The 19,023-nt window shown below is 42.3% G+C and overlaps 1 long non-coding RNA gene across 1 annotated transcript in view; it reads right to left on the bottom strand.

Annotated features, from left to right (window-relative positions):
• LOC147602400 (uncharacterized) overlaps positions 1-18,683 on the bottom strand; it is a 31,435-nt gene extending 12,752 nt beyond the window's left edge. Inside the window, exons 1-2 of the long non-coding RNA XR_015257927.1 lie at positions 18,611-18,683; positions 8,303-8,378 (exon numbers count right to left, since the gene is read on the bottom strand). This is a non-coding gene — a long non-coding RNA (uncharacterized LOC147602400). The remainder of the gene's footprint in view (positions 1-8,302; positions 8,379-18,610) is intronic.
• Between the last annotated feature and the right edge of the window lie 340 nt (positions 18,684-19,023).

Consider the following 19,023-nt stretch of genomic DNA (forward strand, 5'->3'; position numbering starts at 1 on the left):
TGCCCACGTCTGTTTAGGGTGAGCTCTTAAAGAAAACTCTTTGCATTTCCCACCCTTTACTCCTGGGAAGGGATATTTTGACACCCAAGAGCTAATTTTCTAGGACACGCAGCGGCATTGAGCTCAGCTCACTCCTACCTTCACTGCAGGTTTTAACCAGTGAAATATTCTCATTTTCACAATGATCTGAATATACTTTTCTCCTGTACTGCATTGCCTCTGAGCTGCAAGGGGAAGGGATGGAGGAAGTACAATTGCTTTGAGATCTATCTGGGTTCTGACACTGCTCCAAGAACCTTCCTGTGGGCATACTACATTTGAATTTGGGGGGAAAATAAACCTTCAGGAAAGATACAATGGTTGGAGACAAGCTTCTTGAGGAAAAGAATAGCTGCCTAGATCAGCAGATACTCCTAATGATATAGTCATTACTAGCAGAAGAGGCAACAGAGACTTGACAAGGGGCCTCATCCCTGGTGTGTTAGATCCCACCTCACTTTAACTCCAAAAAACTGGATGGATCTCACAGTAGGTTTTGCCTCTTTCTTCCTCTAAAAAAAATGTCATCCATGAATTCACAAGTCTTGCAATACTTCTAATAAAAAAGGAAATAGCAAGTCATCAGAGAGACAAGCAAAGGAGTAGCTCAGCCTATTACTAGCTGTTTTCACACATGCTCCATTTGCATCTGCTTTGACAGAAAAACAGTTTCACACTAAAGAGTCGTAGGACCTTTCAGGTTGGACTGCAATCAAAGATGACAAGTAAGACACAAAGAACGTAACTGGGAACTTTTCTCTCTCTAATCATGCACTGCTTTTATTCTAGAACACTCTGAGTGATTGCTTCATTACGGTGAATGCCAACACAGAGCTTCACATCAGGCCCTTTGAAAAGCCCAAGTGGCTGTACAGAACTTGAGTTGCACTGGTTAGCAGGACATGATGCTAACAGGAATATTTTGGTTTATGTACAAATTCCTGCTATCTTAAAAACAGGACAAAATAAAATCATCTGTGAAATTCTTCAGCTCTGAGCTTTTTCTCAGGGTCCTTTTTTCTCATGTTTTTGTGGCTGTTGTTGATGTGGCTGTGTAGTCTCCCTGCATCTCTTCCTTTCCATCCACACAGAGATTCTACCCTGAAGCAAGAATAACCCATAGAAGATTATTAAAATTCTTCAGTGAACTTGCATTGCTTTCTGATTTGAGTGGAGATACATGTCCATATTTAGGATTTCTCAATATTTCAGGGACTTTCCTCTACAAAGGAACTCAAAGATTCCTCACAGCAGTCTTGAGTGAAAGGTAGTAGCTACATTCAGCTGTTTGTGCAATGTTTAACAGAACAGACAGGATTCTCAATCTGTACCTGAATCTAACAAGTTGGGTGGATAAATGCAGGACAATACCTCTTGCATATTCACAGAATTCACAGAATTCACAGAATTATTATCAAGATTGGAAAAGACCTAAAAGATCATCCAGTCCAACCATCACCAATACTTCTCAGCTAAATCATATCCCTCAACACAACATCCAAACGTTTCTTGAACACCCCCATGGTCGGTGACTCCACCACCTCCCTGGGCAGTGCATTCCAGTGTCTGACTACCCTTTCCGAGAAGTAATATTTCCTAGTGTCCAGCCTGAATCTCCCCTGGCGCAGCTTGAAACCATTGCCTCTAGTTCTATCACTGTCTACACGAGAGAAAAGGCCAACCCCTAGCTCACTACAACCTCCCTTCAGGAAGTTATAGAGAGCTATAAGGTCTCCCCTGAGCCTCCTCTTCTCCAGACTGAACAATCCCAGCTCCCTCAGCCGCTCCTCATAAGGCCTGTGCTCCTCCTCTGAACGCGTTCCAGGGCCTCAATGTCTTTCTTGCAGTGAGGGGCCCAAAACTGAACACAGTACTCGAGGTGCGACCTCACCAGTGCCGAGTACAGGGGGACAATTACCTCCCTGTTCCTGCTAGTAACACTGTTTTTGATGCAAGCCAGGATGCCGTTGGCCTTCTTGGCCACCCGGGCACACTGTCGGCTCATGCTCAGCCGAGCATCAATCAGTACCCCCGGGTCCGTTTCCTCCACACAGTCCTCCAGCCACTCCGCCCCAAGCCTATAGTGCTGCCTGGGGTTGTTGTGGCCAAAGTGCAGGACTCGGCATTTGGTCTTGTTGAACCTCATCCCATTGGCTTCAGCCCAGCTCTCCAGCCTGTCCAGATCCCTCTGGAGGGCCTCGCTACCCCCAGGCAGATCCACACTCCCAGCCAATTTGGTGTCATCTGCGAACTTACTGAGGGGGCACTCAATGCCCTCATCCAGATCATCAATAAAGATATTGAAGAGGACAGGCCCCAGCACCGACCCCTGGGGAACACCACTTGTGACTGGTAGCCAGCTGGATTTAACTCCATTCACCACCACTCTCTGAGCCCGGCCCTCCAGCCAGCTCCTTATCCAGTCAAGAGCGTACCCATCCAAGCCATGGGCTGCCAGCTTCTGCAGGAGAATACCGTGGGAGACAGTGTCAAAGGCTTTGCTGAAGTCTAGGTAGACCACATCAACAGCCTTTCCCTCATCCAGCAGATGGGTCACTTGATCATAAAAGGAGATCAGGTTGGTCAAACAGGACCTGCCCTTCATGAACCCATGCTGGCTAGGCCTGATCCCCCGGCCATCCCGCACATGCCGCATGATCTCCCTCAAGACTGTCTGTTCCATAACCTTCCCTGTAACCGAGGTCAGGCTAACAGGCCTGTAGTTCCCCGGATCCTCCTTACAACCTTTCTTGTAAATGGGAGTCACGTTGGCAATCCTCCAGTCTTCCGGGACCTCACCAGTCAACAAGGAGCGCTGATAGATGATGGAAAGCGGCTCGGCTATCACCTCCGCCAGTTCCCTCAGCACTCTTGGGTGGATCTCATCCGGCCCCATGGACTTGTGGCAGTCCAGTTGGAGTAGTAAGTCTCTGACCGTTTCTTCCAGAATCACAGGGGGGTTAGCGTGCTCCCCAGCCGAGACTACCAGGTCAAAGAGAGGAGTACCCTGAGGATAACTGGTCTGACCTTTAAAGACAGACGTAAAGAAGGCATTCAGAACCTCCGCCTTTTCCTTATCCTCAGTGGTCACATTCCCAGCCTCATCCAGCAAAGAGTGGATATTCTCCTTTGTCCTCCTCTTACTGTTAATGTATTTATAAAAGAGTTTCTTATTCCTTTTCACCCCAGTGGCCAGGTTAAATTCAAGCTGGGCTTTTGCCTTTCTGATTTCACCTCTACACATCCTAACAACTTCCTTGTATTCATTCTCAGTTGCCCGTCCCTCCTTCCACAGGCGGTAGATTCTCTTTTTCTCCCGGAGCCTCAAGAATAGCTCCCTATTCATCCACGCCGGTCTTCTTCCCCGCCGGCTCATTTTGCGGCTCAGGGGGACCGCCTGCTCCTGTGCCCTTAAGACTCCCTTCTTGAAGAGCAACCAGCTCTCTTGGACCCCTTTGTTCACTAAGACTGAATGCCAGGGGACTCCCCCTACTAGTCTCTTGAACAATTCAAAGTCCGCCCTCCGGAAGTCCAAGGTAGCAGTTTTACTATTCCCCCTCCAAGCTCCACCATGAATTGAGAAATTTATCATTTCATGGTCACTCTGTCCAAGGCAGCCCCCAACTTCCACATCTCCCACCAGACCTTCCCTGTTTGCCAACAGCAGGGGTAGCGGGGCAGTTCCTCTCGTGGGCTCTCTGACCAACTGCATTAGGAAGGCATCCTCTATGCACTCCAAAAACCTCCTAGACTGCTTCTTCTGTGCTGTGTTGTACTCCCAGCATATGTCAGGGAAGTTGAAGTCCCCCATGAGGACAAGGGCTGACGACCGTGCAGCTCGTGCCAGCTGCTTGTAGAATACTTCATCTGTCTCTTCATCCTGGTTTGGCGGTCTACAACAGATGCCCACCAGGATGTCTGCCTTGTCAGCCCTTCCTCTGATCTTTACCCATAGGGATTCAATGTTATCATCCCCAGTCACAATCTCAGTAGCAGAAAAGGATTCCCTAACATAGAGAGCCACACCACCACCCCTCTTTCCTTGCCTGTCCCTCCTGAAGAGTTTGTAGCCATCCATTGCAGCGCTCCAGTCATGCGAGCAATCCCACCATGTTTCTGTTATGGCAACTAGGTCATAGTTTGCCTGCCGCACTATGGCTTCCAGCTCTTCTTGCTTGTTCCCCATGCTGCATGCATTAGTGTAGACGCACCTCAGCTGAGCCCCTCACCTCTCTTCTAATCCCAATACCACTTCCCCAGGCCGATCTCTAGCAGGCCTGGCTTTATCCCCTTCCCCCTTCCTATCTAGTTTAAAGCTCTCTCTATAAGTCCCGCCAGCTCCTGGGCAAGTATCCGTTTCCCTCTTGGAGACAGGCAATTCCCATCAGCCGACCTCAGGCCAGGTGCCGAGTAGACCGCCCCGTGATCAAAGAATCCAAAATTTTTTGCGTTTGCACTAGCCTCTCAGCCATGCATTTATAAGATGGCTTTTTCTGCTTATCTCAGTGTTTGTCCCTGCCACCAAAGGAATACTGGCAAACACTACTTGTATGCCCGCTCCATCAACTAACTTCACCAGCCTCCTAAAATCATGTTTTATAATCCTCAGGCTTCTATCAGCAATCCCATTGCTGCCAGCCTGAACTATCAATAAAGGGTAATAATCAGAGGGGCGGATAAGGCTGGGGAGTTTTCTAGAAATATCCCTGACCCGGGCCACAGGAAGGCAGCACACCTCCCTATGGGTAGGGTCAGGCCGACATGCTGGACCCTCTGTTCCTCTCAGAAGAGAGTCGCCCACAACTATCACCCTCCTTTCTTTCTTGGAGGAGGCAGTCTTCAAACGTGGAGCCATCCGCCTCACCTTGGGCAAGCTTGGCGGCAGCGCTCCCATGTCATCATCACTCACCTCTCCCTCTGGTTTCAGGGCTTCATACCTGTTACAGAGAGGGACCAGGGGAACCGAGGTAGGTCGGGATGGGGGTTGCCTGCGACGCCAGACTGAGCACACATGAACATATTCCTACGGCACACATGAACACATTCCTACAGCACACATGAACATATGTTCCTTCTCCCCCTCCTATATACCTACAAAAAGAATGAAGAAACACAGTCAGCAAAAGTATGGCAGCCTACTTTCTGAGGTAAAACTACTAAAAACACCTGGAAACTCCTCACAGAACCCCTCTGCTGACAAGGGTCATCAGAGAAAGTCTTTCCATGGTGTGGAATTTACTTGTTGTAATGGATACAACCTTCAGGAAAATCTTTGTAGAAGGCATTAATTTCAGGTCCAGAAGGCACTCTTGCTATTGTAGTAAGAATATTGTATAGTAACTACTATATTGTGCTATTAACCATGAACACAGTGCGCTGTTGAACAGTCTAGAGGCTAAAGCACCAAATCTTCAAACTGCAGAAGGTTGATCTCCATTATTCTGTAAAAGAGATTATTGGCTATTTTTTTCTGACAAAATATGGTTTTTGTCCCATAATTCTTACAACTATAAAGCTTTGTGAGATTTATAATAGGAACAATAATATACATATGAGCTCTGCCAGAGATATTTCTTTGTACATATTTTGTGTAGGTATCATTCATGGCAGTAAATCATTGGAAGAAAAATAAACAGAGGAAAAAGAGAAATGTTATCATGCTGTAAAAAAGACTATCAAAGATAGTTCTGAGCAAATGGATTTTTCATGGGTTGTTATCTTTTCCTAATAGACTAATATTCTATTATTATCATAACAATCATTTCAAATAATAATATCAATAACAACACCTTCTTTGTAGAATATATTGACATGGTTATGAGGCAGTTAAACCACAGAATAAAAAGCAATGTCCACCTGAAAAGAATAGACAGCAAACAAAGAGGTAAGCAGGCTAATACAAGGAAATAATGTACTAGGGGATTGGGCTTGAAATTTTGGATCATCCATTCCCATTCTATCATATCTTACGTCACATGCTATCATATTAGGTCATAGTGTCCAAACATCATACATGAATGCATGCATGAATGGATTCAGAAGACAATCTAAAGTCTTTTGGGAGTGTTTAGTACAGTTTTGTACCAAGGCTAGCATAAAAGATGGTTATTCTAGGATTAGTGCTTCTTCAACCTTCTGCAAAACAAAATTTATATAACCACAAAAATAGCTATGGCTCCTTTTTAGTTCATCTTTTGTGTTACTACTACAAAGCACCATTGCAAGTCCACAGTTAATCTGATTTCTAGTGTGTGCTTAACACTGAAATCTGTAAAATCTAAAGATCAATAATGCATTCCATCAATTTAAGAATGTATGCCTAGTTACATGATTTTTTTTCAAAATATAAGCTGATCACCTCAAAATGTTTCTAATCTAATTAATGTCAATCCCACCCAGGGATCCTACCTCTAAGTCAGACTCCTTGGCCAGACAGATTGAAGTCCTATTCTATGTAGAATACATGGAGTGTATTCATTGAATATGTTGAATATAAAGGTGTGCCAATTTACAAAGCAGAAAAAAAATCCTAGACAAATTTATATTTTAAAATGCCTAATTTTTGCCCATGGAAATGAATGTACATGAAATGATTTAAGTGTCAGTATTGTAGACTGTATGGGGAAAAAATCTTAGTCATGAGAGGATTAATTTACCTCTGACAAAACCAAGATAAAACCCAAACAAACATCAGAGAGAATACAACATCCATTGCTGAAGCTGTTCGAGTCAGTTATCAATGTGTAACAACTCATTATTCTTCACTCTCTAAAGGTAGCCACTGCAAAAGTCTAAGTGACAGAAATAAAGCATGCTTCAACTTTTTAAACAAAAGGAGGGATTTGAAACTATGGTGTTTGCACAGAGTTGATCTAGCTGATTAGTGCATGTCCACGCAGAACCAAAATAATGCAGGAAAGAGTCCTTTGGACTGAATTTCCTTCAACCTGAGTTCAGGCTACTGCACCTTGTCCTAGTGAGCCATCCTGGACTTTGTCAATGTCAATATTTGTTAATGATATGATAAAGAGGGCTAGCAAGGGAATGTAACATCATAGGAAAAAAGCATGAAAAGATAAGGCCCGTGAAACATGAAGAGTTGTACAGCTTTTCTAAGACACCCAGACAACTATTTTCAGATCTCCTCTGCTTATATTTCAACCATTGCTAATCACTTCAGGTTTAGTAACTTCTAGGGACTTCCGACAGGTTACCTGGTATCACAGTGTGATTCAGACCAAACTGCAACAGAAATAAAAAGATAGAGTGTTATGTTGCAAAATTTTGACCCTGTTGTTCCCAGAGCTGGCTTTAAGCAGCTGTCATTAACAAGGCCATCACATTTAGAAAGTATTTAGAACATACATACATTATACATGTGTATAGAAAAAAATTATATAACTGCTTTATACTTTAGAATAATAATACAGATCATACATTCTGTTACCCTTTTTCTGAATTAGTTTCAGTACTGCTTCTTGCCTGCAAGTTTTTTCCTGTACTTTTCCTCTGCTAGTTTGCTGCTCATCTCCATGGCTGCAAAAGCCAAACTTGCTTTTCACACCAAGCTGCACCATGACTGTGGGGATTTATTGGAACTCCCATTGAGACACATTAATCGTGCCCGACTCTCAAGCAATAATGTCGCCGTTATTTTGTGTCATTCTCATCTCTATAGGTTTCTATAAAATATGCTCATAAAGCACAAACAGCAATCACAGAGATCTCTATTTCCCACTCTTATTAAAGGTTACCCAGAAACATCTGCAGCACAATAACAGTAAACTTTCACACATCCAAGAATACTCGCCATAAACTGCTCCGCTGTGTCAATTAAATGCGGCACAAACTCTGCACAGGGGAGTACTTTATTGCTTCATTATTGCTTTTATATCATTTTAAATTCTGTTAAATACAGAAACAAACATCCAAACAAATCTTTAAAAAGTTAAATGGAGAAGTGTAGTACAAGTTGATCTACTACTGGAACCTTTAATATGTGCAATTCCACATATGGCATATCTGTGTTCATGGTGCACTAAAATATTTTCAGAGGCACAAAGAAAACTGTATATTTGCTTTTTTAATAAATGCAGTTGTACATAATGGGAAGTGATCTCATTGGTAGCGTGGGCTGACTTAGATATATTGTGACGTGCTGGTGATACACATATTGCAGTGATAGTTTAGGAGGAACATAAACCTAGAAAGGCCCAATTCACTGTTATAAAAAACACGATTGTGTAGGAGGATTAAAGATTACCTGTTGAATAACAAATCTTCACCATTCCATCAAGCTGAAAAGTCTGGGTAGCAATTGCCTTTGATGTAATTAAGATCTGGCATTTTAGAAAAAAAAATAGATATGTTTCAAAGCTTAAGTTTCCTTTACAAGTCTTAAACTGTCTGAGCTTGGTGAACCAGAGCCCTTGAGCTACTGTTGAAAAGCAAATGAGGTGGCAGAGCTGATGTCTTCCTTGCGTGATTAATGACAAAACTGGAGCACTTAAACAGCAGGTACCTCAGAACTATAATGGTGCTGCCAGTTTAGTTTCATTAAAATGTTGCCTGTCTGCTCTTTCTGTTATTTTATCACAGGACTTTTTTCCAAAGTATTTTATCTTTCAGTCTGTATGGTCATTGTCCCAAACTCAAACAGCAAGCAAGAGAGACAGAATTTAATTTGAAGTCATAAACTGCTGCAATGAACTTTTTGTGTTTCTGAAGTCATTTATACATAAACAGTTCTGTACTTTTAAACTAATTTTATTTTTTGACATTGACACCACATCTACATTAGATGGCCCAACATAGTGTTTCTCCTGAAATGTCCCATTCTAGATAAGTTTAGTCCACCCATGGGACAAGCCAGAACTTGAAGGAATGACTTCTTATTCTTGGCAGCAAGGCTGCCAATACTTTGCCAGATTTCCCAATCATCCCTTGCAACCTTGTTAAACAGCTGAAATTCAACGTAAGAGGGAAAAGTGGGTGGAAAAATGCAATGAGGATATTAACGATACATGGTGGAAAGCAACCAAATTGGGTCTCTCTTTGTAACTCCTGTAGGCTCTCTGATTTGAAATAAAAGTAATTAATTCATAAATATACAAAGTCACTTCATAAGAAGAATATCTATTTTAGAATTACACTGGCAAAGCTCTATGAATCTATTCACTACTAGTTACAACTGTCACTTTTCAGGGAGATAGTTAAAAAGACTTGTAGAAAACTTATAGTATTAAGATCCCAATGGGGTTTGAGAGAGAAAGAGGTAGAATGTGTACTTGAAGCATACACTGAGAAATCAAGAGGTCTAAGGGAGAGGTCAAAAAGAGCACTTCATTTCAGCTTAGGGTGGGGAGGAGAGGGAAGACTAACAGCAACAAACTTATTCGGTACCATAGCCCAGGGCTTAGAAACACATATTCAGCCACATATTTCTGTTTACTAAACAGGCAGAATGTGGCTCAAACCACATCTTCTTTTGAAAGTGAGCCACTGCAGAGTTGTAAGAGAAGCAGCAAGAGGCAAATACACTGTAACTCAGGTAAGAAAGTAGAGACTTCCTGCTCCTGATCTTCTAGCATTTATTCCCCTGAGCAAAGCCTCAGTCCTCCTGCTCCCAGCTGTAAGCCATTGTCAGAGTTCCTTTTCTATATTTGCAGACTTTTTACTTAATGGCCAAGCTTCAATGATATCTCCTTCCTTTTGAGGAAAACTTCTTTATAGAACCATACAATCATAGAATAGTTTGGGTTAGAAGGGACCTTCAAAGGTCATCTAGTTCAACGCCCCTGCAGGGACATCTCCAAGGAGATCAGGTTGCTCAGAGCACTGTCCAACCTGGCCTTGAATGTTTCTAGGGATGGAACATCCACCACCTCTCTGGGCAACCTGTGCCAGTGCTTTACTACTCTTATTGTAAAATATTCTTTCCTAGTATCTAGTCTGAATCTACCTCCTTCTACTTAAAAAATATTACCCCTTTGTCCTATTGCTACAGGCCCTGCTGAAGAGTTTCTCCCCATCTTTCTTGTAAGCCCCCTTTAGGTACTGGAAGATTGCTATAAGGTCTCCCCAGATCCTTCTCTTCTCCAGGCTGAACAGCCACAACTCTCTCAGCCTGCCCCCACAGGAGAGGTGCTCCAGCCTTCTGATCATCTTTGTGGCCTCCTCTGGACTCGCTTCAACATGTCCACATCCTTCTTATGTTGGGGGCTCCAGAGCTGGACGCAGTACTGCAGAAAGGGTCTCACAAGAGTGAAATAGAGGAGGAGAATCACCTCCCTCAACCTGCTGGCCACACATGAGGTTGTCTTTCTGGGCTGCAAGCATGCATTGCCAGCTCATGTTGAGCTTCTCGTCCACCATCACTTCCAAGTCCTCATCAGGGCTGCTCTCAATCCATTCTCTGCCCAGCCTGTAGTTTTACCTGAGATTGCCATGAACCATGTGCAGAACCTTGCACCTGTCCTTGTTGACTTTCATGAGGTTTGCACAGGTCCACCTCTCCAGCCTGTCAAGATCCCTCTGGATGGCATCCCTTCCCTCTAGTGTGTTGATCATACCACACAGCTTGCTGTCATCAGCGAGGGTGCACTGAGGGTGCACTCTATTCCACTGTCAATGTCATCAACAAAGATGAAATGTTGGTCCCAATATTGACCCCTGAAGAATGCCACTCATCACCGGTCTCCACTTGGACTTCGAGCCATTGACCACAACTCTCTGAGTGCAGCCATCCAGCCAATTCCTTATCCACTGAGTGGTCCATCCATCAAGTCCACGTCTCTCCAGTTTAGAGAGAAGGATGTCATGCGGGACAGCGTCAAATGCCTTGCACAAGTCCAAGTAGATGATATCAGTTGGTCATCCCTTATCCACCAATGTGTAACTCCATCGTAGAAGGACACCAGATTGGTCAGGCACGATTTGCCCTTTGTGAAGCCATGTTGGCTGTCACCAACCACCTCCTTATTTTCCATTTGCCTTAGCATGGTTTCCAGGAGAATCTGCCCCATGACCTTGCCAGGAACAGAGGTGAATATTGATTGGCCTGTAGTTCCCTGGGTCTTCCTTGTTTCCCTTTTCAAAAATGGAGGTTATGTTTCCCCTTTTCCAGTCAATGGGAACCTCACAAGACTCTCACAACTTCTCAAAAATTATGGATGATTTATAGCCTTGGACTCCCAGCTGTCTCGTGGAAAGTTGTGGATATGAGTCCCTGTGCATAGCATACAGAAGAAGCATTTCACCAGTGAAATGTTAAGCTCTTTGTATGGAAAATATAAATAGCTAATAATAATCAGTAACATCATTCCTGAAACAATTGAAGACCACAGAATCAGTCTGCAGTGCAAATATAGCTCTTTGAAAAATAATAGTTTTACCCTACTTAGATGGTCAGTTTGCCTACAGCATGCAAATAGAGGGTTCAGTACTTTTACCCCCCTAGACGAATTTCAGTTATTTATGTATTAAAACTATCTTAATAGCAGTTTCACTCACACAAAACAAAGCACACATACAAGTAATGATGCATATATAATGTTAGGTCTCTCTCTGCATTTTACTTCATCCTGTGGCTAATTGCCTCACTGCAGACTTCCAATTAGGTTGACTCCCAGCTGTATGCAGGAAGCCAACTGGGAATGCCTGCATAAGCCTTTGAAGTCCTTTACGTTATCTGCTAATCTAAAAAGCTTATCACCACAGCATTTGAAAGGAAGAACTGAATACTTATTAAAAAACATTAATCTTCTCAGTGCTTTAAAAACTGCTTAGACACAACAGGAGATGCTGAAAAATGAAAGTTAAAGTGACTCTTTGTCCCCTGTCCTCTCAGTTCTATCCAGATGCTCATGATAACATTGAAACTGTAAGAAAAAAAGGGCTTTATTTTTTTCCCGTTGTTTTAAACAATTCTCTAGATACTCTTGAAACCCTATTGGAAGGAACAACAGGATGTTTTTGTTAACATGTGCTGGTCATCACCCCCAATAAACTTTGAACCCACCTGGCTGAAGAGTTACAGCTGAACTTGACATTTTGCGCCTCAGAGGCGTACTGTAGTCACATCATGCTGCAGGGCAGGAGAGAGAGTGCCAGGAAGGCTGTGAAAAGCTTTGGGCTGTTTGACCTGAAGGTGGAATGTTTGTTTTCTCTCTTTCTTTAGTAGCAACAGTAAATGAGCAGAAACATAGGTGTACTTACTGGGAAGCCCTGAAGTCTAAACTTATGACTGCTAATTATTCCCCTACGATCTGGTTTTCTTCCAACAATACAAAAGCTCTCACATTTGCTTATGTATGCCACAGGCTGATAGTGAGAAAATAATGAGTTAGTAATGATAGTGCTCTTCAATAATATTAGATTTGGAGGGCTGAAGACTATTGCAGCATTTCCTGTAAATCCGAGGAGCTGGCAGGAGTTTAGATCCTCATCATAACTTTGCTGGGACTTGAAAAAGGAGTACCTTAGGACCAGTAATAGCTTTCTTAGGTCTCTGGACATGAGGAAAGATCTGAGCTTTTGGAAGAACTTCTCCTCTGCCCTATAAGAACTGAGGAAAGTCAGAGAAATGGTTTGTTTAGGTTGGTAAGGATCTAAAATAGCATTTCTACTTTTCCTTATTTCTGGTTACCACTTCTGGTGACCCTTTACATTTCTAGGCATTAGCCACTTGTATGTGAAGGTGGGTTCCTGAAGGAGCTTGCAAAATTAAATACACAGTTGTGATCTCTTGCAGATTTTTAACCTTTGTATCTGCTATTGTTTCCTTTGAATAAAATATCTGAAGTTATTTAAACTGAAAGTCCGTGACTATGTTTTGTCAATGGAAAAGCAAATTGATTTTGGTCCCGGAATAAGTCATTCACCTTGCTGAAACAGGAGTGTGAATAGGAGGAAGAAATACTACAAAAATTTGAAAGATGTTTTTTTCCATTCTTCATTAATTATTCCTTCCCAACTCTTTTTTTCTTCTCTGCCTTCTGTTTCTTTTCTTCATTTTTTTATTGTCAGGTTGTACCTCTGCTTCACGTGTTCATATCTTTACTTTCACATTTAGGGTTATTATTCCAAACATATTACAAAGCCTTTCCTATATAAAAACTGTATGACTGTATGAGTATGAATATTGGACAGAAAATGCCATTCATAACCTATTTTTTGTTATACGATATGAAATACCTTGAGCTGAATGAAATACTCTTATCTGTCAGAGTCATATTAAAATGCAATAACATTCTATAAACATGAGAAAGACATGAATTTTTATTTACAAGTTGTAAATATTTGCTTCCATCATCACAGATGGATGTATGGATGGATGAATGTATGGATGTTACAGATCTTCTCATTTTGGCTATTAGCATATGTCACAGAAATGTCCTCTGTTACACACAGATATCAGAAGCAGAAAGAAGGAAAGTAGATACAGTGCTAGGAGTTATGCAATGGATTGGAAACTAAAAAGTTTCAAGCTCCCTGAAGCATTCTCCTAATGTAGAGAACCAACTTTTTTTTTTCTGAGCAGTGATGAGTTAGCCTCACATTAAGAGCTTACTCTTATGTGAAGCTGTGCTCTTTGGAAGTGATAACATGTAACTCTTATGACATAGGTGACTGCAAAGTCACTGAACCACAGAGCAATAATTATGTGAATGATGAAAAGAACAGAGGATCCATGGTATTCAGAGCATCTGATATTTGAAAGCTGAGAATAAGGTTTCAAGTAGCAGTTAAGATGTGATATTTTTCTTCACTAACTAATTTTGTGAAGGGACTGACAATTTTTATGACAGGTGATTTTACTCACAATTAAAGCACCACTATAAATTGTCTTTCCTTGGCATGTAGTTTATGGTTTCCAGCTGAGAAAGAGAGAAGAGTGGACACTACAGAAATTACATTCCCTACGTAGAGAGAAAAACAGTAGCACGCATGGAACTTAATACTGAACCTCCCAGACTGGGTGGAGTAAGAACACTGTCATGGTAAGAAGCTTCATACAGAGCAGTAAGACATACAGAAAGCTCCAAGACTTCAAAAATATCTCAGGTACATACTAAAATTGTGTTGCCGTCTCTGCAAGTTTGAAAGTTACTGACTCCTAGCATAGAGCTGGCATGGGAGCTCCTTTGACTAGAAAGGCATGACCCCTGGATGAAAAAAACACATCAAACACATACAGACATTCATCAATGACATTGTACCAGCTTAAAAATGACTCTGAGAGCTGTTATGACTCCATCTGTTTCAACAGCAGTGAACCATACAGCAGAAGATAGCTGCGGAGAAATTCTAACTGTACAGCCTGGACAGTTCTTAAAACTTTCAGGATGAATAAGAATGACATCTAGTTTCCATTCTCAAAGAACTGAAAAAAAATATTAACAGAAGCAGAGCCCTGCTAGGGTCTGCAAAAACAGCTGTTGTCTTTCCAGGGCTACTCTAACACATACTGTCTAAGGAATAGGCTTTTCAGAAAAAAAGTTTATACACTTTGACAGAAATAGCCAAATATCTTCCAGTCAGTTACAACAGATGGCAGTTCAAAAGACAGAGGACATCTGTTTATGACTCATCAGACTTTGCTAAAGATTATAAGAATTTAAGATAGAGCTCTCAACAGGTTTGATTCCTCATAGGTGAGAATGGAGTCACCTCCATATGGCAAAAGGTTTAAAGGTGGTGCAGATTTGCAAAGTAATACTCATTATTGATCAAGAAGTTGCTGTAGAGGTAACATACAGGTCTTCAGGGAAAAGTTACAAGAAGTATAATGCTTTCAGACAGAATGTTTGCTCCTATAAACAAAATTTATTTTCAGAATATTTCTCCCTTTCATTTTGTATATAGAAAAGGCAGAGCCAGGAAGCCGGCTCGGAACACATTCTCTCACAAATGCTTCTTTTTTAGCCAAAGATATTATGAAGTAAACTATTGTTGCTGGAGTTGTAAAACTGCAGTGACTCAACGATAATGATTGTCTCAACTCTTTTTCTTCTCTATTTGAAGCGTCATTGGCAGCTGAAAAATATCATTTTGTACCGTGCCAAAATAACTGTGACTTTGTTATGAAAGATATCAAGAAATTTTCCACAATCAACAATGATTTTATCTCTTCCCAGCTGGTCTCATGCATTTCAAAACTGGTGTACTTGAATTCATTTCCTAGAGTTAACAGTCTCCAATGTACATACACAGGGCTGTGTAAGAGAACAATGTTAAATAACAATGATAGAAAGTTTATCCTCAAAATCTCTCCACAAATATTCCAATTAACTTCAGCAGTCTTAAGACATGGTCTCATGTCATAGTTCAGCCCTGATCAGGACCAGACTACACAGTCTCTCTCTCACTCCCCCCGCCCTCCGAGAGAATAGGGGGAGATGATATAAGAAAAATGGCTCAAGATTTGAGATAAGGACAGGGAGAAAATCCTTAAAGTTACCGTCATGGGCAAAACAGACTCGACCTGGGGAAAATTATTCATTTATTTCTCTAAAACTAGCAGGAGGATGAGACAGGGAACAAGATTGCCTCCCCCCACCCCTCCCTCTTCCCGGGCTTAACATTATCTCTATTAACTTCCCCTCCCAAGCAGCACAGGGGGGAAGAGGGAATAGGGGTCGCAGTCAGTTCATCACACGTTGTTTTACGCCACTGCGTCATCGTTGGGGGAAGAACTCCTCACATTTCCCCTCTGCTCCATCGTGGGGTCCCTCCCATGGGCCACAGTCCTTCGTGAAACTGCTCTGGCATGGGTCATCTCTTCCACAGCATGCAGTCCCTCCAGAACAGCTGCCCCAGCAGGCCCTCTACTGGCCACAGCCTCCTTCAGGCCTCCACCTGCCCTGGGGTGGAGTCCTCCACGGGCTGCAGGTGAATCTCTGCCCCTCCATGGGCTGCAGGGGGACAACCTGCTCCACCATGGGCTGCACCACGGGCTGCAGGGGAATCTTGGCCAGGAGCCGCATTACTCCTCCCCCTCCTTCTTCACTGACCTTGGCATCTGCAGCTGTTCCTCACAACAGGCTGGCAGATGCCTCTCAGGATCCTTTTTACATCTTATTCACATCTCATCTTCTCTCCATTTCTTGCAGCTGGGCTGGGCCAAGTTGGGCCCAGCCAGCTGCCTGGTGGGAGGCCAGAGGGTGAGGCCGGTGAGGCCTGCGAGGCCCACACCTCCTCCTCTCTACCCCCACTCAGCTGCTTCACATCTTCACTTTTTTTTTTTTTTCTGTTTTCCCCTTCTTAAATATGTTATCACAGAGGCATTATCATGGGACATTCTGCTACCAATCGGCTTGGCCTTGGCCAGCAGCAGGTCCATCCTAGGCCCAGCTGAGTCCACTGAACAAAGGGAAGCGACTTCTAGCAGTTTCCTACAGTAGCTACCACCTTAGGTCCCCCCTTACTAAACAAAACCAGAACACCTCATATAGGCAGAATAGCTGTCAATTGACCAGATCATTTTTAATGTCTTGCAGGCTAAATATCACATTGTGTTTAATGTGTGTAAGTTAACCAAAGACACAGTCTGTGAAGAGAGTGTGATTGTTTTCTGGAGATATGTAATGGCAGGGATTAAAGAAGGTTATGCTATCTCGCTGCTTGCCTATGGTCATGGACTTTACCTTCTTTCACGGACTGACAGTAGTCTAATTCACGTATAACATTTTAACTGCCTAAATTTTTGTTTGGACAGCAAATAATTAACTTTTTACAGATGTGAGCAATGAAAAATGGATTTATAGAATGGCCTGATATTTATGTCACCACATATAAGATCCAAGAATTTACAAGTGCTTGTCACTAGCAGAATAGCTTGCTTTTCTAAATATGTCAATGACACAGCATCATGGAAATAGTAATAAATGAAAGGTTTTACACCAGCAGCTCTATTCTGTTTCCTAAATGTGGGCTATTCTGTGTTAAGACATCCTTCTTATCCTCACAATTGCTCCACATAAGTGTGGGCTCCTCTAAGTCTTGTGCCATGTATGCTGGCACAGAGAGAATATATTGTGAACACTCATGTAGCCTAGGGTATCTCAAATAGCATTAGATGCCTAAATTTAAGTAACTGAACTGACCTTTGAGAGCGGGATTCAGCTTCAAAACAAGACATCAAAAGGTGAGTCTCTACACATGAGCTGAGTGTTTGGATTCATGCTTTAGTCAATTTAGTTAGTCAATACCATCAGTGGAGTGACTCAGATCCAAAAGCAGATGCCTAAGCCATGACCTATAACACCCAAGGCTAAAAAGACTATGAAGTTGGCAAATCTAATGGAAGACCTACAGAAGACTGCTGGTCTTCTGAAGCAGCACCTGAAGCCAAGCAGGAAACCTCAGTGCCTGAAATGGTACTGCATACCTAAATCATAGAATCTTTAAAGTTGAAAAAGACCTCGAAGATCATCAAGTCCAACCATCAACCTAACACCACCATGCCTACTAAACCAAGTCCTGAAGTGCTACGTCTACACGTACTTTGAACACCTTCAGGGATGGTAGAGGTGCATGCTTGGATGGTGGATGCTTAAATCTAAGCACCTGAATCCACTCTCAGTCTCAGTTGACTGTGATGGAAGGCAGGGCATGGAGTTCACACACTGACACCTAAGTTTGTATCTAATAACCTTGGACTAGTAGTTTGACTTTAACTCTCAGGCTGCTCCCACTTACTATGCATTGGTTCAGTTCACAAAGCAGTACCACCTAGAATGTATATATGAGGGACTGAGCCAATAGATGGTCATTCAGAGAACATCAAACCATATGCAATATGGGCACGTTTGACCCACAATTCTTGAAAAAGTCTTGATTCAAACAAACAATGCCTCAGGCCTGTCGGTGTCTGAGGCATTTGGACAATGCTGTTAATAACGTTTTAACTTTTCTTCAGCCCTGAATTGGTCAAGCAACTAGACTAGATGGTTACTGTAGGTCCCTCCCAACTGAAATAGTCTGTTCTAGTCTAGTCTAGTCTAGTCTAAACCCATCAAATGGCAAATAGTATAGACACGATGGTGGCAACACCATATTGTAGAATCATAAAGTAGCCTGGGCTGAAGGGGACCTCCAAAGATCATTGGGTTTTGCTGGTTTGTTTTTGATCTCTGTTTTGTTTTCATCTGTTATTCTCCTAAACTTTTTTTTAATCTCAACCGATGAGTTTTACCTTCTTTTCTTTAACAATTCTCATCCCTGACCCACTGGAGAGTGGGGCGGAGTGAGTGAAAGACTACATAGCTTGGTCCTGAGCGGGGCTAAACTACAAAAACTCCTCAGTCTAGTTTCTGCTGTGACAACTAGGACAATTGCCACAGAAATATTCACCATGCTTTTTACTTTTGCCAAAAGCATCTGGAAGACCTATACAGTTGCATCTATGGTTCTCACCATTCACAAGAAGTGGAAGCTTTTTGCTTCCTGCATCTCACAGCAGCACTCAAAGAGAAAGTGCAGAGAGAAACATTGGCTGTGGTTGTTCAGTCCCAGGAAGATAAAAGATGGTGCTTTCTCCTATAGAAATGAGTAGAACTGAAATACTTACCCTGTACGTAAATTACATTCTGCATTCTTGTCTGCCTGTTACAGTCAATGGATGAGCAAAAACTGGAACATTCAAAGACTGATCCCAGCAGTTGGTCATATTCATTAGGAATGTCTGAAATTACATCTAAAAGAAACAGGAAGAATATTTTATGAGAAATGGGTTTCTGGAAAAAATTCTATCAGGAATTGAAATCCCACAGTATGGTAACTTACACGTAGAAATAAAAATATATATAATTTGCAGACTCACACACATACATACAACTACTTGTAAAATTGACCTGAAGATTTGTTTTGTTTGGTTTTTTATGGCTCAATTCATGATTGCATACCGTACAGCAGTAAAAACATCCCATCACAGAAAGTTTAATGAAACACTCCTGGAGTGCATGTACCTCAAGAAAGAAAATA

Source organism: Chlamydotis macqueenii, chromosome 1, assembly GCF_036417535.1.
Source record: "Chlamydotis macqueenii isolate bChlMac1 chromosome 1, bChlMac1.mat, whole genome shotgun sequence".
Taxonomy (NCBI): Eukaryota; Metazoa; Chordata; class Aves; order Otidiformes; family Otididae; genus Chlamydotis; species Chlamydotis macqueenii.